Source organism: Lissotriton helveticus, chromosome 4_1, assembly GCF_964261635.1.
Source record: "Lissotriton helveticus chromosome 4_1, aLisHel1.1, whole genome shotgun sequence".
Lineage (NCBI taxonomy): Eukaryota > Metazoa > Chordata > Amphibia > Caudata > Salamandridae > Lissotriton > Lissotriton helveticus.
The window spans coordinates 1,101,590,621-1,101,614,436 of record NC_136063.1 but is presented as its reverse complement, the minus strand read 5'-3'; positions in this window follow the sequence as shown (position 1 = coordinate 1,101,614,436).

Here is a 23,816-nt window from a genome sequence, read left to right as displayed (position 1 = left end):
AAGATATATATCTGTAACAGCGCTCCGCTTCGCGTAACGGAGGTTTGCGAAGCTGATTGGTCATTCTGTCACTGGGCTATAGTTGGGCTACATCTGGCTGATATTTGGGCTACATTTGTTTTTTTGTGTGTCTGGCGGCCATCTTTGGGCTACATTGGGCTACATTGGGCTTCATTGGGCTACATTCGGCTAATTAGCAAATAGCTCATCGCAAACTAGGAATGGTAAAGAATCGCTATTTATTCCTTAAAGTTCGCTATTTAGGAAATGCAAAAAACTTTGATGATACATATGGCGGTTCATCTCTAACAAGATAAGAAGCATAGGGATACATTTATGATGACTGGCGCATCACCAGGGATGTGTTAGTCATTCTGTGCCGCTGTTCCGTCACCTATGGTGTGCTGCATTTACAATGCGGCGCATCATGGGGCAAAAACAGCACAGATGCGTGATGTATCTGTGCCGTAAAGGTGGCGCATTGCTGGAGTTGTATCGCAAGTGTGATGAAGCTCCAGCAAGGGTCGGGGGTGCCCCTGTCGCAGGGTTTCTGTTCTCACACAGAACTGTGGGCAGAGGATTGGAACCTCGGCGAATGCATTGCTGGAGTTGTATCGCAAGTGTGATGAAGCTCCAGCAAGGGTCGGGGGTGCCCCTGTCGCAGGGTTTCTGTTCTCACACAGAACTGTGGACAGAGGATTGGAACCTCGGCGAATTAGGGTGTCCCAAAACTCACGTTAGTAATCAAAAACTCCTTAGCAAGCTAGGTACAGTGTCACATTGGATATAACAAACTCTCAATGTTTAGACAATCCAGAATATGAACTTATAGTACCTCAGGATACGTGGAACTCATGAACAGTCGGTCGTTATAGATTTCTTAGAAACCAGAACATGGAGTTAAGAAGAACAGATGTGTATTTGAAATGTTTATTTACTAATGCCGTCTTCTCAGGCGTAGTACCTTAGATAATAAAAGTACACATATTATCAGTAGCAAAATTACCAGCATAGTTACTAGTACATAAAAAGCGAATGGTGACAGTATGTTAACATGCTGTAAATGAATAAGAGTTAGCAACACTTATAAGCAGCCGCGGGCCGTGGAGGGAGTTACGGTGGGGCAGGGAGGCGGGGAGGGGGAGGGGCAAGGTAGAGAGGGCTCCACCCTGCTTCTCCCCCTCCCCGCCTCCCTGCCCCATCGTAACTCCCTCCACGGCCCGCGGCTGCTTATATCTCACCCTCCCTAATACACATATTATATTATTTGCTAAGAAGGTCTCTTTGTGTTGGTTTAGGGCGTGCCCATACTTTAGTGTCTTAGATTTGAAGGAATCACATCAGCATACACCAGCTCTCTCTTCATGTGAACCGCATCAACTGTTGTGTATGTGTGTTCGGCAAAGCAATATAAAACCCGCCTCATGCCCAGAATTGGCAGAAGTTGCACTTATGTTATGAGTATGAAGTCGTGGAGATCAGACCTCATAACAATTCTGTATCGTGTTGTTCTTGAAACTTTAGCACTCGCTGTACAGATATAGTTTAACAAGTAAAGCAGATAGTAGACCAATAACATATTATTCTCATGTAAACCACGATGAACTACTAGGTGGAAAGCTAAAGCAACAACTAAGTGTCTTGTGCAGAAGTTGCAAAAAAGGAAAAATGGCGTTTAAACCGGTAATGAGCCCATGCTAACTTAACACGGTGTAAAGATATCCAGGACCTAGATGACACCTCCCCATGATCCGGAAACGAACTGAATAAGATAATAGAAGTGCCATCTCATGAGAGCAGATTGCAAGTTTATATGTGGACGGTCCGCAAGGTAAAGCATTAAAAACTAGGAAAATTTAATGCTAAAGAAAAATAAAACAGCCAAGTACTTTATCGAGTCTTAAGCCAATAGGCAAGGTAAATAATAAAAACTTGACAAATAAGTCAATGAATTGTCAATGAAATGCTAGTACTCAGCATATCAAACATGAAAAAGGTCTATGACATAACTGTGTATGCAAAATAAGCTGCAACAGCCTCCAATAGGAAGTCACCGTCTTCATCCGAAAACAGTTCAGCCATCCAATTTAAAAGCGGAAAAGAACATACGTGCTCTCCCAGCACCGGATCCTCTATCACCATCAGAGGACAGCTCGGTGGGTTTTCAAGAAAGCTCTGTTCCAAGAAAGACTGTGCTGCCGCCAGTAAATTCCAGGGACCAAGTAGTCCATGCATCAATGCCACAGCCATAATCCTTTCGCCAGGACAAACCAACTCGTGAGTAATGATAGGAGTCATCAGCTGATTAAAGTCGACGTCAGGAGAAACCGGTCCGCAGAGACACAAATCAATGGCCCAATCGAAATCACAGGTCAGGCAGTGAAATACAGGCTGGACACAGGTGAAGTAGGAGAATCGGAAAGATAATCCATATGCCGTGCTTAATATCGCCAACGGCATTGTGCCATAATATTCTAGCATGCGATTGCGGAACAGTGTCAGCAGCTGCAGGGTGTGAGGTTGCATAGGAGGGACATCCATATTTAAAAATGTAAAAAAGCACAAGAGCGTCCGCTGGTAATGCAAGTAAAAATGCCAATCCACGAACCAGAGTGGAGAAAATGGAATGAAAGGAAGCAGGGATGACTCCAAAGATTTTCTCAAATGAAGTCACGAGACCACTGGTAACAACTTTAAAAAAGTGCGCCAGGGACTTTGTGGAGGATGCGTTAAAGATAGTCGGAAACATGTTGCTGAAATTGAAAGGCAAATCTTAATTGAAAAGGGTGTGCACCTCTGTACGGGTGTTCGCTATGTGAAGTACGAAAGTTTCACGGGCCGAACTCAAGGCCACCTCTCTCTGAGACAAAAGAGCTCTTATTCTTGCCATGCCGTTGAAACGTGTCCCAAGGTTGGTATTTGTTTCTATTTTAGCGAGGTCAAAAAGAGATCCCATTAGTGGCCTACTGATTTTACTCGATTCCTTTTCTTTTTTTTTACACGATTTTTCGTTATCTGCAAAGACTAAACAGAGTATTGCGACTCTGTGTTTGTTTGTAAATAGAGAATGAACCAAAGAGAACTAATTCTAAAACAGTAAATACTTGGATAACAATCAATCAAATGGAGAGAGAAGCAGGCACGACGGATTACAACGGGGGCAAAGGCCTGCGTTAACTACCTTTCACTATCTGCAAAGAGAGAGTACTCGTAATAGAAATGAGGGGGGGGGGGCACCATTCAAAGCAGATCAGTGTGCATAAACACGAAAATGTTTTCACTTACCACGTACTTGACATTCGACAGCTTATGATATTTGCTATTAAAAAACCATTGAAATTCACTGAAAAAACCATAGGTTATAGACCATATATAGTTAGGAATTAGCATTTACAAAACCTTGAAAATTCACTGAAAAAACCATAGGTTATAGACCATATATAGTTAGGAATTAGCATTTAAAAAACCTTATTTTACTCACACAAAACCATTGAAATTCCATATATAGTTAGTTGCACTAACTATATATTGCGCACCCGCAATCCACTGCTGATGATGTCACATATTACATCATTCATGACATGGTCAGTGACATCACTGATGACATCACTGATGACATCTCAAATGACATCACTGATGACATCACTGATGACATCTCATTTGACATCAATGACCACATCACTGATGATATCATTCATGTGACAATACAATGCATCTCCTCACATTTTAATATAACCTCTGTTTCACCCAGTGTTAAAAACAGAGTATAATTTTTGAAACCATTGACACACCAATACTAGTTACTACATACGTACTCACTGATTCCTACGTCTACACACACATTCACTCATTCACCCATACAATCATTCATACATAGAATCACTCATGTTTAGAACACTATCATATGCACTCATACACCTATACAGACACTCACACTCTGCCACTCATCCATGGAGTTACTCACACACCTAGTCAGTCCTGTAAAGAATCAATCACACTTCCATTTTCTACTCTATACAGTTAAACATAGAGCACCTTACGTTTTCAACCATATACTAACACATACTTACTCTCTTATACAATCATTGATACAAGTACACATTGATCTGTACAGAGTCACACACCTCCCAGCCAGCCACACACACACTCAGTCTCCCATGCAAATACTTGGGCAATCAATCAATAACCCATATAGTTACTCATATAGCTACTGATCAACACATGCAGCAGTTTACAGAACAACAGACATAATGATGCACAAATTAAGACAGTTTAGTCACTAACCCATGCACTCAGTGAGACACATTTAATCACTCACTCATACATTCAGTCATGCACCTACTAAATCCTTCGTCCAGACACTTATACATCCACTCATTCTTCAATATGTAAGACATATTTTAACTTTACAGAAACATAGTCACTGGATGTTGTCATCAGTGATGTCATCAGTGATGTCATTTGAGATGTCATCAGTGATGTCATCAGTGATGTCACTGACCATGTCATGAATGATGTAATATGTGACATCATCAGCAGTGGATTGCGGGTGCGCAATATATAGTTAGTGCAACTAACTATATATGGAATTTCAATGGTTTTGTGTGAGTAAAATAAGGTTTTTTAAATGCTAATTCCTAACTATATATGGTCTATAACCTATGGTTTTTTCAGTGAATATATATATATATATATTACCTACTGGCGATAGCCAGTAGGTATATATAGTTAGGATTTTTTTCCTATGGGATTTTTGAAAATTCTATGTAGAATAACTTTGGCGTTTGAGGACAGAATTGGCTGAAATTTTCAGGAAAATGGAACATTTTGTTTCTGAGCAGCCCCTGAAAATTTGGGGGGGTTTCGTCAAGGGGGGGCCGAGAAAAAAGGGGGGTCCCAAAACGTGTTTTTCCCATGCAATTTTCCATAGGGCGGTTGGCCTCACTTTTAGCCTGAACGGCTGAATGGATTTACACCAAACTTGGCAAAATTGTAGGGACTGGTAGCCCGATGTGCCTTTGCTATGTCTCAAGATATAGGCTCCAGTGGTTTTTACGAAAATTAACTTTGAAAAATATATATTGGGCTACATTGGGCTATATATATGTTGGAGCCCAAATGTAGCCCAATGTAGCCCAATGTAGCCCAATGTAGCCCAATGTAGCCCAAAGATGGCCACCAGAGACAAAAAAAACAAATGTAGCCCAAATATCAGCCAGATGTAGCCCAACTATAGCCCAATGACAGAATGTCCCAGAGTGTTCTAAAGAACAACTAGAGTGCTAACAGTCCTACTTATTACAAAGGTATGGCACACCTGAAGCCATCTTGATTGGAATAAAGTGGTAACTCTTAAAACATTTAATTTAAAAAGGAACAAAATGAGGGGGTTCATTTTGCCATAGAAAGTATGATTAGCGAATATATGACGAAATCCCGCATACCATCAGTCCGCAAAAAAAATGCCGCATGTACTATTAGGCCGCAAATTAAAATAACAAAAACTTTTAGAACGAATATGCCTTTAGCATACACTAAACAACTAAACTACCCTAAACCCTAAAACACTACCCCCAGCATGACCCTACACTACACAAACAGTACAACACTACCCTAAACCCTAAAACACTACCCCCAGCATGACCCTACACTACACAAACACTACAACACTACCCTAAACCCTAAACCACTACCCCCAGCATGACCCTACACTACGCAAACACTACAACACTACCCAAAACCCTAAAACACTACCCCCAGCATGACCCTACACTACACAAACACTACAACACAACCCTAAACCCTAAAACACTACCCCCAGCATGACCCTACACTACGCAAACACTACAACACAACCCTAAACCCTAAAACACTACCCCCAGCATGACCTTACACTACGCAAACACTACAACACAACCCTAAACCCTAAAACACTACCCCCAGCATGACCCTACACTACGCAAACACTACAACACTACCCTAAACCCTAAAACACTACCCCCAGCCTGACCCTACACTACGCAAACACTACAACACTACCCAAAACCCTAAAACACTACACCCCAGCATGACCCTACACTACGCAAACACTACAACACTACCCTAAACCCTAAAACACTACCCCCAGCATGACCCTACACTACGCAAACACTACAACACTACCCAAAACCCTAAAACACTACACCCCAGCATGACCCTACACTACGCAAACACTACAACACTACCCTAAACCCTAAAACACTACCCCCAGCATGACCCTACACTACGCAAACACTACAACACTACCCTAAACCCTAAAACACTACCCCCAGCATGACCCTACACTACGCAAACACTACAACACTACCCTAAACCCTAAAACACTACCCCCAGCATGACCCTACACTACGCAAACACTACAACACTACCCTAAACCCTAAAACACTACCCCCAGCATGACCCTACACTACGCAAACACTACAACACTACCCTAAACCCTAAAACACTACCCCCAGCATGACCCTACACTACGCAAACACTACAACACTACCCAAAACCCTAAAACACTACCCCCAGCATGACCCTACACTACGCAAACACTACAACACTACCCAAAACCCTAAAACACTACCCCCCAGCATGACCCTACACTACGCAAACACTACAACACTACCCAAAACCCTAAAACACTACCCCCAGCATGACCCTACACTACGCAAACACTACAACACTACCCAAAACCCTAAAACACTACCCCCAGCATGACCCTACACTACGCAAACACTACAACACTACCCAAAACCCTAAAACACTACACCCCAGCATGACCCTACACTACGCAAACACTACAACACTACCCAAAACCCTAAAACACTACGCCCAGCATGACCCTACACTACGCAAACACTACAACACTACCCTAAACCCTAAAACACTAGCCCCAGCATGACCCTACACTACGCAAACACTACAACACAACCCTAAACCCTAAAACACTACCCCCAGCATGACCCTACACTACGCAAACACTACAACACTACCCTAAACCCTAAAACACTACCCCCAGCATGACCCTACACTACGCAAACACTACAACACAACCCTAAACCCTAAAACACTACCCCCAGCATGACCCTACACTAAACAACCACCACAACTCTACACTACACTAACACAACACTACACTACACAACACTACACTACACTACACAATCACTAACCCACGAAAAAATTAACACAAACCCACTTACCTCTCTCGTCATCGTGGTTTTCACAACGCAAATGCATTTACCATACATGCCTTTAAAACGTAATTCTTTGTAAAGGCATGCGCGATAAATGCACATGCGTTTTGAAAAAATGCGGGATAATGGTATGCGAGGTCAATGACCTTGCGGGATAATGGTATGCGGACTGAAAGTCTGCGGGATAAAAAATGCGGGAAAATGGCTGCAAACCATGATTAGCAGCAGACTTCCCTGGTGAGCACTAGCTTTACTACAGTGATCTAATGAGCAACTAGAGTGCTAACATTCAGAATTTATGGCAAATGTGTGACACATCTGAATGCCTTCTTGATAGAACCAAAGTAAACAAGCATTGAAAATGCAATAGATCTCGCCCTCGTTTAAGTTAAAGCCATTCTGTTTGTAATGAGGTGGCTTTTTAGCTTTGCTTTTATTAGTGTTTTTAAAACTTTCATGTAAATAACATGCATATGTATGCATATATGTATATGTATGCATGCATTTATATTTATATAGATATGCAGATTATATATGTTTATATATCTATATTACCTACTGGCGATAGCCAGTGGGTATATATAGTTAGGATTTTTTCTCTATGGGATTTCTGAAAATTCTATGTCCAATAACTTTGGCGTTTGTGGACGGAATTGGCTGAAATTTTCAGGAAAATGGCACATTTTGTTTCTGAGCAGCCCCTGAAAATTTGGGGGTGTTTCCCATTCATTTTTCCATAGGGCGGTTGGACTCACTTTTAGCTCGAACGGCTGAATAGATTTACATGAAACTTGGCAAAATTGTAGATATGGTTTGCCCGACGTGCCTTTGCTATGTCTCAATATATGTGCTCCAGTGGATTTTGAGAAATTAACGTTTTAAAAAATATATATATCTGTGACAGCGCTCCGGTTAGCGCCCCGGTTTGCGTACCTGACGCGTAACGGAACTTCGCGAAGCGAAGCTGATTGGCTCTCCGGTGTCTGTCAACATTCTAAACAGTCCGGAGCGGCCGCCATCTTGTCTCTCGGTACGATCGAGAGACAAGATGTGGTGAAAATCGAAGGGGGAAATGAAGGAAAGGGGGCAAGGTAGACCACTCCTGACCCCCTAGGATTGATGAGGGGGATATTAAAGTGCCCCGCGGGGCAAAAAATAAAAAAAAAATGTTTTGCGATTTTACGCCGTAGAGGCGCGTCCCGGTACGCGAACCGGGCAGCTCACCGGGCAGCTCACCGGGCAGCTAACCGGGCAGCTAACCGGGCAGCTAACCGGCAGCGTAGCTGTCAACATTGTAAACAGTCCGGAGCGGCCGCCATCTTGTCTCTCGGTAGGTTCGAGAGACAAGATGTGGTGAAAAAAGAAGGGGGAAATGAAGGAAAGGGGGCAAGGTAAACCCCTCCTGACCCCCTAGGATTGATGAGGGGGATATTAAAGTCCCCCGTGATTTTTCGCGGTAGAGGCGCTTCCCGGTACGCGAACCGGGCAGCTAACCGGCAGCGTAAAAGGGAGTCCGCCATCTTGTGTTTTTGGAGCGTCCGGTTCGCGTACCGGGTAGCGTCCCGGTAAGCGTAACAAGGGGAAAACCAAGAGAAACAGTAAAAAAAAAATTAAGGGAATAGATTTCCAGCAAACTTGGCAAAATTGTAGGGACTGTTTGTTTGATGTGCCTTTGCAAGGCCTCAAGATATGTGCACGTGTGGATTTTGTCTAATTAAGGTAAAAAAATATATATATATCTGTAAGCGTGCTCCGGCACGCTTACGTTACGGGTTTTGTTTGCGCTGCAGAGCCGATACGTCACGGTTATGCGACGCGTCATGAGGCGTCTCACGTGGCTACGTGATACGTCACGTATTAAAGAATATATTTTACAGCTATAGATATTAGCTTTTAAAAAACCAATGAAATTCACTGAAAAAACCATAGGTTATAGACCATATATAGTTAGGAATTTGCATTTACAAAACCTTGAAAATTCACTGAATAACCCATAGGTTAGAGACCATATATAGTTAGCTGGACATTTTATTGACATAAAACCAATGAAATTCCATATATAGTTAGTTGCACTAACTATATATCGCGCACCCGCAATCCACTGCTGATGATGTCACATATTACATCATTCATGACATGGTCAGTGACATCACTGATGACATCTCAAATGACATCACTGATGACATCACTGATGACATCTCAAATGACATCACTGATGACATCATGAAACACCAATACCAGTTACTACATACGCACTCACTGATTCCTACGTCTACACACACATTCACTCATTCACCCATACAATCACTCATACATACAGTCACTCATTATTACAACACTATCATATGCACTCATACACCTATGCAGACACTCACACACTGCCACTCATCCATGGAGTTACTCACACACCTAGTCAGTCCTGTAAAGAATCAATCACACTTCCATTTCCTCATCTATACAGTTAAACACAGAACACCATACTTCAGTGACATCACTGATGACATCACTGATGACATCTCAAATGACATCACTGATGACATCTCAAATGACATCACTGATGACATCATGACACACCAATACCAGTTACTACATACGCACTCACTGATTCCTACGTCTACACACACATTCACTCATTCACCCATACAATCACTCATACATACAGTCACTCATTATTACAACACTATCATATGCACTCATACACCTAGTCAGTCCTGTGAAGAATCAATCACACTTCGATTTCCTCATCTATACAGTTAAACACAGAACACCATACTTTTCACACATATACTAACACATACTTACTCTCTTATACAATCACTGATACAAGTACACATTGATATGCACAGAGTCACACACCTCCCAGCCAGCCACACACACACTCAGTCTTCCATACATCCACTCATTCTTCAATATGTAAAACATATTCAAACTTTACAAAAACACACAGACACTAGATGATGTCATCAGTGATGTCATTTGAGATGTCATCAGTGATGTCATCAGTGATGTCATTTGAGATGTCATCAGTGATGTCATCAGTGATGTCACTGACCATGTCATGAATGATGTAATATGTGACATCATCAGCAGTGGATTGCGGGTGCGCGATATATAGTTAGTGCAACTAACTATATATGGAATTTCATTGGTTTTATGTCAATAAAATGTCCAGCTAACTATATATGGTCTCTAACCTATGGTTTTTTCAGTGAATTTTCAAGGTTTTGTAAATGCAAATTCCTAACTATATATGGTCTATAACCTATGGTTTTTTCAGTGAATATATATATATATATATATATACACATATATATGTAATAAATATATATATATTACAAAATGTATTATGACGTTTTTCCCATTGTGCAATGGCCGCCACGTTATTCCTGGTAATAGTCATGAATGAACACCCATACCGATACCATGAGTCCGCCTTCACTTTCTGTGAAGGCGTGTATGAATACAAGCCGCGCGCAGCTTTACACTGACACTGAGGAAGGACTTTTGTGTTTGAAACGCGTCTGTCATCTCTTGCTTGCTGTAAGCCGTAATAAAATCCTCGTTTTGCTGTACCTGGAGTGCTTGGAGTTTCCTTTTTTCACTGAGGGAGACCACGGAGCTTCTATATATATATATATATATATATATATTTTCACAGAAAAAAACATAGGTTTCACACCAGTTATAGTTAGCTGGAAGTTTTACTCGCATAAAACCATTGAAATTCCCACGTTATAGTTAGTTGGACTCACTATAACTTGCGCGTGCAATGCACTGCTGATGACGTCACATATTACTTTACTCATGACATGGTCAGTGACATCACTCATGACATCACTGATCTTAGATAAAAAAAATAAAACCACCAGCATGCCATATTAGAAAACACTTCCTTTAAAGAAGGCTATGAAAGAAAATAAAAAAAACAGATTAACGTTCTTTCATTCTCTCATGATTTTTAAACAGCAGTATTTTCATTAATATATTCAACAATGCCATGGTTACTGCTTTTGTACTTAAAGGAACTAGCACCCATTGTCAAAAACCAATAGTCTTTGCTTGTTCTTTGTGTAAAGATAGTTGCTGTTCTACATATCTGCATGCAATCAGACATACAACATAACACCAGTCGAGCACAACACTGTGCTAGACGCATATTTGTAGCTTAGGTGTTTTAAAGTGCCCTCGGAATTACATCCAACACATCCTTTGAAAAGACCCCTCCATTTTTTTTTAACAGTGCATAAAGCCATGGAAACAACACCATTTTACAGTAACCTCACATCCTGTTACTGGACATCATGTATAACTGATAACTTCTACCTTTTCAGTCTGCCTATGTACGGAGGCATTGTAAACTCTCACCCACCGCACCCCACCCCTTGCTGTAGTTTGTTCTTCACAGGCCTCTTCTCCCTACAACTCTGCAGAGAAAGACTCAGGTCATAAAGTACAAAGCTGAGTGAGTAAATAAATTTGGAATGTCTAAATGGCTGGATCGATTACTGAAAGAATGAATGGATGAATGAAAAGAGAATAGTTACATAATCAAAGAAAACATGGATGCATAAATGAATGAGTGTAAGTATAGATGAGAGAAAAGATAAATAGATGGATGTATGGCTGGAAGGTTGCATAAATGGCTAGAAGAATGGATAGATATGTTAAAGGATGGATGCATGAGTAAAAGAGCACCTGATGCATCAGTGATTTAGTGGATGGATGTGTGAAAGGATAGATAGATAAAAAAGTGAACGGGTAGATGATGGGCAAGTAAATGCGTGGATAGATAAAATGATAAGTGAAAAAGTAAAAGAATGGATAACTGAAAGGGTGATTATAAAGATTAATTAGTAAGTCAAAGGGGGTAGATGGACAAAAGCATGGATACATCAGTGAAGTAAAAGGGTGGATGGTTAAGAGAGCGGATGGCTGGATCAGTGAACGGATGATTGGATGAGTGAAAGAATGTGTCCCAATTACTTTAAGAAAGGTAACAGAACGTACATACCACCTACCAACCTTTAAATAAAATGGTGAGGAACCACTGTAAACTGCTGAGTAGGTCAAGGAAACCACAGGTGAACATTGTTTACGAACCACTGTCCTAAGTGATAAAAATCGGTCCAAATACATAAATATTGTTGTGAAGTCAGCAATATTCATCCATTACCGAGCTATTGGTCTTAGTCATGTTATCTACCTACCATTACATGACATAACTAAGAACTGCTCAGGGGCAGCTATTAGATTTTGGACATTTTCGACCATAGCACAAATATCTTCAAAAGTGGGTAAAAGGAGATAGCAATGTTAGGAACTGTTTCCAGTCACAAACATCTTGCAATACTAACTTTGCATGTCAACAATAATAAATTTCACAGACAAACAAAGCGAATCACAAGATACGCATTATCTGTTATTAGATGTCGCTAACTGATGTTAGTATCATCTACATACTAGAGAGATAATTTTATCTCCGCTTTCTTGGCTTTTAAAGCCAAAAAAGCAGAATAAAACCCCCTTGATAATATGCTCCAAAGTTCTTTAACACATATCATTTACCTGCAATGTTTTGACACATCCGCATTAGTGAACTGACTCACTGAAATGTTGCTGATTTCTTAAATTAATTTTTAAGAGACTCCTTGTGACCGTAGAGCCAATCCTCCATGAAAGTGCTCACATAAAACACAACACTGGTATGACCAGGATACTGAAAAAAATGACACAGTGATGAAAAAGTATTTTTATTTTTTATACTTACCTAAGAAATAGTAATAAAGAAAAACTTAAAATCTTTAAAAAACATGGTATCTTTTGAAAAAAAGTAAAAATAAGGTTATAGTGTCATTTAATAAAACAAAACAAAGTAGAAGTGATTGAAACAGAAAGTGAAAGAAAAGAAGACTGAGGGACAGAAAAAGACTGAGACAGAATTATTTGAAAGAAATAATAGCACTCAAAGAATGATTGTCTAAAGAAAAGTAAAGTGAGAGACAAAATGAGAGTATAATCAGTGATAATACACGAAACAAACAGTCTGTAAAATAAACAGACTAAGAATACTGAAATGTCTAAAAGAGATAGATAAAATAAAGGAACAACACTAAGAGAAAAAGAGTGAAAAAGAATGAGCAACAGAAGATGAATGGAATAGAAACAGATACGGAGTGTAAGAGAGACAGATAAAGAGAAATGAAGTAGGATGAGAGAACTAAACTATAGATTTAAGTTTGGAAATTGAGCATAATTAATGAAAGCAGAGTAAGGGAACACATTGGAAGGAACAGTAAAACAAAGAAATTAATATTCAGGAAACAAACCTTGATAATGGGTCAATAAAGGTGACTCAGTATAAAACAACGTAAGTAACAAACTGAAGAGTTAGATAGACTGAATAGAATATTAACAGAAAAGATGTAAGAGAAACAGCATAGAAAATTTAAAAATGCAAAATGTGCATGAGTTAAAGGGAATAAACATGTCTAAACACCACTAACAAAGGAAGAGGATGAAAGAAATAAGGATAAGAGAGAGGTACACGACACTCTCAGATATGATTAGTTGTACTTACCTTAAAAATGTAATATATGTGGAAGACAATAAAGAAATCTGTTATAATACATATTTCTAAATCCAATGTAACAAAATAACTTAGACAACATATTAAATGGTTTATTTTTGCTGTCCTCAGATAAATTGATTTTCACTATAAACAGTGATTTCAATACTAATCATCATGTAACAGCGGGGGAAAAAAAACACAATCAAAATGATTGTGTTTAAAAAACCCGTACAAGATCTCTATACATACTATAAATACCTAGAAAAAAACATGTCTTAAATGTTTTTCTCTAATTCGCAATTTCTTGAGTAAGCACAGCACATACCCCACAATTACAAACTAATTAAAGTATACCAGTAACTTTTAATTTCCTCTCAACAAATAACCGTGCAACTATGTTCTTAAAACATTTATCTCAAGTCAACATTTTGATATCTCATTTTTTTCCGCGTGGCCAAATACTATGTGTTAATTCGTTATTTTTTGAGTACCTGTCAACAAACTTGCGAGTAAGTATGTTCTAGAAACATTTATCTCAAGTCCACATTTAGATATCTCATACTTTTCCGCGTGGCCAAATAGTATGAGTTAATTCGTTTTTTTTAATACCTCTCAACAAACTTCAGAGTAAGTATGTTCTAGAAACATTTATCTCAAGTCCACATTTAGATATCTCATACTTTTCCGCGTGGCCAAATAAAACTTGCGAGTAAGTATGTTCTAGAAACATTTATCTCAATTCCACATTTTGATATCTCATTGTTTTCCGCATGGCCAAATAGTATGAGTTAATTCCAACATGTCCTGTACCATAAACATTAAGGAAACCTTACCTGATACTATCACTTTGCCACATAAAAGTTTCATTTCTAGATTTGAACACCCTCAATCACATGATATTTCTAAACAACACAGTTTCATATCTTTACAGTATTACTCTGACTAGACCAAGTCATTTCACTGAAATTTTGGTTCCAAAAATATGTTAATGTTAATGTTAATGTTAATGGGTGACTTATATAGCGCACGGCTACTCCAAGGAGTGTCCCGGCGCTTTCTGACCCATTACTGAAAAAAGGAGAAAGGCAACAAAAACATAACAGAATTACTGATTAAAAAGCCAAGTTTTCAGGGCCTTTCTAAAGGCAAACAGGTTGGGGATGCGGCGGAGATCAACGGGAAGGGAGTTCCATAGTTTGGGGGCGAGATGTTTAAAGGAACGTCCACCAATTCTGGCCTTCTTAATGGGAGGCACCATTGCCAGGCCAAGATTTTCCGACCGGAGAGATCTGGTGGGCTTGTAGAAAGAAAGCCGTTTCTGAATGTAAGAGGCCCCTACCAAATGGAGTGCCTTATGGGCCAGTGTAAGAGCTTTGAATGTGATTCGCTTCTTAATCGAAAGCCAGTGCAGGGAGGAAAGCAACTCAGATGATCTGGCTTGCCGGGGTAGGCCGAAGATGGCTCTGGCCGCAGAATTTTGTACAACCTGGAGTTTGTGCAAGAGATAATCCGGCAAACCCAGGTAGAGGATATTTGAATAGTCAAGCCTGGAACAAATCAGAGCTTGTACTGTCAGCTTCCTATGGGCTAGAGGGAGCAAAGGAAGGAATTTACACATCATTTTTAGCAGACCAAAACAGGTACCCGTGAGACCTGTGATCTGTGTTTTCAAAGCAAGGGTGTTATCAATTTTGACCCCAAGGTTTTTGGCGACCAAAGAGGAGGAGGAAGGGGGGGACATGCAAACCGGCCACCATTCCTGCCAGGGCGGATCTGCCTGACAGCCGAAGAAGAGCACCTCAGATTTATCAGGGTTGCACTTGAGGCTGCTTCGCTGAAACCAGTTGAAGACAGCCCCAAGGCAACCACGGATGCTCTCCCCGTCGAACTCCATGCCCTTCTTGCAGGTGAAGAGGAGCTGGGTGTCGTCAGCGTATGATATGATCTGGGCACCCATTGACTCCGCCAGTACCGCCAATGGAGTCATGAAGATGTTAAAAAGGGTCGGGCTCAGCACCGACCCTTGTGGGACTCCGACATCCATAGGCGGCATCTCGGCGGAGTACGGGGGGGCCCAGACCACTTGTCGACGACCCGCTAGGTAAGATCTCAGCCAGCTCAACACCGTCCCTCTGAGACCGATCTCGTGAAGTCTTCTCAAGAGGGCATCATGCGGGACGGTGTCGAAGGCCGCCGACAGATCCAACAACACCAGCATTGCTCTTCCGCCTGTGTCGAGAACTTCCTTAATGGCTTCGTTAACTTCCAAAAGAGCGGTCTCAGTGCTCAAGTTGGAGCGGAAGCCAGATTGATAATATCAGATAAGAATTTCTTAACTCAGAAGGCAAACGTTTCTTAAAACTTAATTGACTATCATTGCAGAGCATCCAACCAGTTGGACACTTCAAATAAGCTATGTAATGTCCTGATGATATTGATGGCCCTTCATGAAAAATAATTGCTACAGTTACAAATGTTCTTCTAGAAATAGATATTTGAGAAGCCACAACATTTTTAATTGAAGTTGACAATTTACTTCCATCAGCTCTGCATCGTTGAAGCATTAAAATTACATACTGTCCATATCTGTGGATAAATAAGGTTGATAACATTTCTGAGTTACATTGAGAGCAGACCATGTTCTGATACGCATCTTTAACTAGTTTATTAAAGGACACTGTTTCCCAATCTGGTAATGTTAAATATATAAATCTTTCTGTGTGTATGTCAGTACTACTTGTAAATGAGCAATTATTGCAAATATGTTCCCATTTATAAGATAGGCCAAAAAGACTATCAATACCTACACCTTCTTCTTCCAAAACTGTAAGCATATACATAATAAATTCCTGACAATCTTGCTGAATATTCTGAGAAAATTGATTTACTCCTGCACATATGTCTAAAACATTCCTTACTTCTGAAACACTTGCTACTTCACTATTACCACTGGTACATTTTTCAAACACAGAATTTAAAGAACAACAAAATGTTTGCTCCTGATTTTCTCTAATCTGTTGCTGTAAACTTTTTAGAAAAAAACCCACATTAACCACTACATTTGCATAGCAGTTGACACTAGACCTATTTTCAAATTTAAATCCAACAATCTCTGTAGTACTAACCTTTTTCTTACTCCTACCAATGACAGTCTCATCTTTTTTTCTTCGTTTCTCTACTACTTCAGTACATTGTTCCTCATTTCTCCTTTTCTGAAAAACTATACTCTTTTTAATTAAAGGATATTGAGGTAAACTTGGAGCATATTCTCTTCTTAACCTATTATACTCCTTCACACATTTTAAATCTGCACTAATCTTTGTCTCATCAAAATCAATTAGATAAAGTCCAGATAAAGTTCTAACTCGTGATAAAGCAACATATCCCATACCCTCTTTGAATACACTATTTCCAATATTTACCAAAGCACAATCTACACTTAAACCTTGAGATTTGTGAATAGTCACTGCATATGCCAAACAAATTGGAAATTGTTTCTGACGGACATACAAGTCTTTCACAAGTAAAAAATGACTTGAACAGCGACTGAATTGTTGAACTTCCTCAATTCCATCAAATTTTATTCGTAAAAATTCAATCTCATCTCTATTTGGGTAATTTACAAAACCAACAATATTACCCATTGCTCCATTCACCAAACCTCTTTCTACAAGTAAATTTCTCTGTAAAATAATCCGACAATTTAAACATACATACAGATTCTTCTCTAAGCCAGCAGTTTTAGATATAGATTTCTGAAGAGTATCCAATTTTAACTTTAATTTTTCAGACAAAACAATAGTACTTCCTTCATGCTCTATTTTATCTTTAGCTTCCAGTTTCTTAATTTCTTGATTTTCCAACTTCAACATTTTCTCATTGAAAACTGAGCATTCTTTTAGAGTTGGCATCAAGCATATGACTGACTTATCTTTTACCTCTTTACTATATATTTTCTCAGGTACATTATCTTCATTGGGAAACAACTTACAAAGTAATCGAGTTCGTAGAGTTTCTTTCGCATCTTCAGTTAGTTTTCCAATCCTTATATCTTGAAGAATATTTCCATATTTAGTATCCTTTGCCTGTCGCATATTTTGAATCAGTTCAGTATATTTGAAATGTGACCATATATTAACATTTCCAATACTGCCAAGACACTTTCTGGTGTCTTCATGTGTAACAGTTTCAAATACAGATTGTCCTTTCACAGGAGTTAGTTGCAGTAGATCTCCAAAAACTATGACATGTTTCCCTCCAAATAAGACATCATAGTCAGTTTTAGGTATCTGCTGCATTCTTAAATATACAAAAGCAAGCATTAAATTGGATTCCATGCTTACCTCATCAATAATGAGAAGTTTCATTTCTTTAAGAACTCTAGAAACTTCATAACAAGCGTCTCCAGATAGCTTGTGATATTGTAATTTATTTTCATGTTCAACTGGCAGCATCAGTAAGCGATGTAAAGTAATACCTTTAATATTATGTGCTGCCAATCCAGTTGGAGCAGTAACAACACAAGACAGCGGTGACTGAGTTCTTTGCTGTAGATATGTAGTAATTCCTTTCATAAGAAAACTTTTCCCTGTTCCAGCTTCTCTACTTACATATAGTCAAATAGGTTCAAATGACATACATGAGCATTCTTTTTTGTCATGACGAAAACCATGCTCAATGTGCTCTGTCACTTCGTCATATATCTGTCTTTGCTCAAGATTAAATTCCTTCTCCAATTCTTCCAAGTTTATTATATCCTCTTGAGCTTGCTGCATTGCTCTTTCCACCTCATCCATGGCAGTGGCTGCTTCATTTCGGATAATTGGTTCTCCCAGTGGATCCTGACTCAACGATGCAGAACTTTGAGTGTCTTGTGAACTTTCTCTAGCAATCTCCGCTGCAATTGTTGCTTCTTGCTCTATTTCGTCGTTCAACATTTTGAGATAATTACTAAAAACAGGACATTCTATACTACTTTTTGATGCGTTAAAGGAATCTTCATAACTAACGAAGTCTCCAAGTAGTTCCTCTTCAGTACGCCATGGTTTAAAGAGTTGCAAAAGAGCTAAATAGTAAAATTCTCTTTTGTCTGGATTTTCGCAACTCAGTTTTCGGTGATTAATCAGGTGCCCTTTTCTTTGTTTCACCAGACATCCTTCCTGTCCAATCACAGCGTATATACCTTTTTCAACATTCTCTCTACTATTCCTTTTAAAAGTGTATTTTTCAAGTACTTCATACAGACACATGTTTTCAAGCAGAGTACTTCTATTTGAATAGTATGTATCCAACATATTTGTTTTCAGAATGTCTGTACTGTCTGGTTTTTTCTGTGCTAAATATTCAATTTCTTACACAGTTTTCAAAACACGGCTTCGTGTTCCTGCAAGACCTAAACTCACCCACAGGATACTTCGAGATTTCGCATAAAGATTTGCTGATGATAATCGATCACAACATTCATATGCGCCAATTTCTCGATGAGATAACATCTTCAAACTGTACGTATACAATTTCTTGCTTAGGCTCTTTTCATGAGAAATATCTTCCCACATCTCCTTCAGTTCCGTCTTTTCAGATTTCGTGATGTAAGACGTTACATATCGAGCCACAGCAATAGAGTTATCCGCAACATATTGTATATCCATGTTAGCATTCCACATGGTCAAAATGGCAGGGTTGTAGTCATTTATATATTTGGACTCTTCACCTCTTCTTAAATTGTATGTATTTTTGGGTGACCTTCTTCTGATATTATGTCGCAAAGTTGACATCAAATTGTTGACTCTTCCTTTTGAAAGCACCGGTCGTGCAAATCCAAAACGACATTTAGTATAGAATTTATCCTTTGATTTGAATTTTCGCAGACAATATTTTCCACAACGATGTCTTTGAAACCGTAACACTTTTCCTCTTAAGTCCTTATCAGTTGTACTGTTAGGTATGTCACAAGTGGCATATTGTTCAATAAAAGACAGTACAGTGTCATCGGAGTCTTTTCCAAATTTGGGAGCCTCCTTGATCCATAGTAACATGTGAATATGAGGAGCACCTCTTGCTTGATACTCTTTTCTCCAGAAGAAATCCAGAACTTCACCAAGCGGAGGATTTTTCTTGTTTGTAATAAAAGACATCATAGCTTCAAATCTATGATTAAAATATCTGCAAACATTAAACGGATTCAACGAACACAATTCTCCTGGTGTCTTGTAGTTTATATTTTCAATATTTACATTCGCCTCCCGAAGAAAATCAAGTAAATCTTCCCAGGCATACTCTGCACAGCTTAGAGTTAAAAACCATGTTGGTGCTCCCAAGTTTCTTAGCATCCATTTTAAATCTCCATGACGACGGTACCAATACTCATTAGTACCACGCTGACATGCCATTAAATTAATTAGGTGAGAATCCAAAACACTATCTTTCTCTTGCACTTTATCCATAAATTCCTTTGCTGAAACATTTTGCAGATGCACTCCACTTTTTAAGATATGGTTTACTGCATAAGAAAGACCAGATAAGTCACTCTCAAACAGAAGTTGAAACAAATATGGAATACATTGACGAAATCTAGGATCTTCTGCATATAATCTTGTTGTCCGATACTCAGATGCAGGAATCTGCATAGGTCGATCATCATATCGCGCACCTTCACCTGTTGGGAATAACTGTGGGAAACAACGACCTTCCAAACTTTTTTCCCATACACTAATAGGACTTCCTTCTGCTTTTTTCATCTGAAATAACTCAATAGCATTCCCCATTGCTTCTTTCGAATACAGTGGATGAACACTGTAATTACTTTAAACAAGGTCAAGGTGCACCACTTTAGAGTTTGCATGAACTGACAACTTTGATGAGGTTAGCAGCAATGATCACATTAGTTGTTACTTGTGTTCTTTAAGAGTTCTTTTATTGAGTTCAGTTGTAAGTAACAAATCACACACAGGAGCTACAGCTGACGCGTTTCGTCCTCTTGGGACTTCTTCAGGGCGAAGTGAAAAAATAGACTAGTGTCCTTGTGTCTTCTCCCGTGACTATCAGGGTGCGTGGAGATATCTGTAACGATTTGTTATGCTTGATAGAGCATATCAAGAATATGGATGATGATCCAAAAAGAGCTGGAACCAGGGTAGTAGAAAGTGTAGGTTTTAATCTGGCTATCTATTATAGTTGGCTTGTTGTAAGGAAAGGGGTATTAAACCTTCTGCTTACGCACTCTTAATAAAGTGAGCTAAGGCATCCCCTGGTTCCTATATCCACCTGCAGTACAACGTCCTCCTCCGTCAAGTAGCTGCTACTTGACGGAGGAGGACGTTGTACTGCAGGTGGATATAGGAACCAGGGGATGCCTTAGCTCACTTTATTAAGAGTGCGTAAGCAGAAGGTTTAATACCCCTTTCCTTACAACAAGCCAACTATAATAGATAGCCAGATTAAAACCTACACTTTCTACTTTCTAAATCGTTACAGATATCTCCACGCACCCTGATAGTCACGGGAGAAGACACAAGGACACTAGTCTATTTTTTCACTTCGCCCTGAAGAAGTCCCAAGAGGACGAAACGCGTCGGCTGTAGCTCCTGTGTGTGATTTGTTACTTACAACTGAACTCAATAAAAGAACTCTTAAAGAACACAAGTAACAACTAATGTGATCATTGCTGCTAACCTCATCAAAGTTGTCAGTTCATGCAAACTCTAAAGTGGTGCACCTTGACCTTGTTTAAAGTAATTCATAGTTCATGTTTTGAACCAACATTGTAACGGTGGGTGTTACTGAAGTGTGCACACATATTGTCCCATGCACTATAATGTGGGTCTAAACTAATTTTGGGAGAATATTTGACCAGGTGCTTTTTTGATGGGAATCCTCCACCGTTGTTCTTTCCAAAACTGATGAACACTGTAATGTTCATAAATTTTTTCCGTTCTGGACAAGTCGACTTTTTCAATTTGTCCAAAAGACAAATCATTATCCTCTTCTTCACTTACATCCTCTTCTTCTACATACACATTTTTATAGTATTTATTATTTTTGACTAAATACAACGTTGCCTTTTTCACTTTCCTAACATCCACTAAATCTTGCCAGATTTTCTTACTCTTTGTAGGTACACCATTAACTAGAATAACTAGAGGTTCCTCTTCTACATTTTCAATACCAATTGTCTCCATATTTTTTTTTAAAATCAAGTGGCAAATATACAACTCTACCCTTTAATCCTCTTTGTAAATCTGTAGGATTTAATTTCCCAGTCTTAGGCTCCATACAAACAATAGCCTGAAAAGGATGTACACATTGAATCAGGATAGTCTCATAAGTATTTAAATCCTTCAGTTCCGATGGAATATTTATCAACTCAAGATTATTATATACAGCTCTAGCAGGCATTCTATTTTCATTTAATTTATTATAACAATATTTACAAATACGTTGCTCAAAACCCAAATCAAAATAGTTTTCTACCAGCAAATAAGTCGCAAACTCTCTCCACTGAGTATTATCTTCATCTTCACTTTTTAAATATAAATCAACTAACCTAGTTTGACTTTTGTAATGAATGCGTCAACAACACACACAAGTTAAATTTGGTTTTTCACCTGCAATCACCTTAAACTTTGTTATTTCCTGTTCAAATTCTTCAGTATTAAAATGTGCAACATTTTCTAACACATTTCCTTCTATAACTATATCCATTTCTACATTCTCTTCACCTCGAGCAAAAAAACTTACCTCAATTTCTGCACAAATATTCTTCACATCTAATGCACATCCATGCAAAAGAGCACTATTTAACTCTTTAAGTTTAAGTGCTGGACTTTTTGCATAATACATCTTTCTAACTAATTTTCTCATTTTGGTATGATGCACTGCTAACATCCTGAAGTGATGAAAAACACTCTGGCATATTTTTTTAGAAAGACAAGCCAGAGAATGGCCTTGCAAACCTATTTTTTCTCTCACTCTGCAACGATCTAATTCTTGCAACATTACAATTTTTTTTTTAGACTTTCCTTAGTGTACTTACGTAAGAAATTGCGAAAGAAATCAATTGAATCCTGTCGTACACTGCAAATACTGCTACAATTCCAACTATAAACAGGAACATGAACACGTCCCTGTAAAACTTCTCCACCTATTTCCCCTTCTGGATTCTGACCTCAATTTTCTCTTTCTCAATAGGACAGCCATCCTTCACTTCATACGCTCGACCACTGGTGTCAACTGCATGCAACAAGTCGTTACTTTGAAAGTAACTCTCTTCATTAAAAAATGGCTCAGAATTTGAAGTATGCATCCATTTACCAGAAAAGATTTTACAAAAATTAGTTCTATTTATGTGTCTCTTCCATTTACTCTTAGCTTTTAAAACTCTGATTGCCTTATTTAGTGTATTTATTCTTTTAAGCACTAAAATAAACCATTTTTTTTTGTCTCGAACGCATCATCCACAACTTCCTCTATATATTTTTTCTTCTTATAAAAAGCAGATTTCCATTTAGAAACTTTTTCCTTTTTCAATAAATTCAAAACTACTCTCTTATGAAACATACGTTTCCTTATTTCCGCAAACTGATTAGTACGTCTTTTACTGTACATACTTTCCTCACCACTGATTTCAGACACAATTTTCTTTTTTCTTCCATTTCTCCTTGTAGATACTGAAAACTGTTTTTCCTTTTCAACATTATCCAATTGAGTTTTCCTTTGACACAATTATTTCAAAAAATCCTTGCTGCTCTTACCAGGAGCACTCTTGTTTTTCTCCGTCCTTTGTTGATTAGATAAATCTTGTGCTTCTTTCCTCTTCAAATGGTATGTCTTTTTATACAGCTTTCTTTTTTCATTTCTGGTCGGCATAGTGATTGATGTTTGTGATATAAATGACAATCTGTTTGGAAAAAAGTTAAAAAATATTATAGACCCCTACTACCATATAAATTACAAATAATAACCACTGCTTGATTTTATAACTACAATAAAGACAAAGAAACAGTCTCTGGTCAGAGTAGGAAATCCTA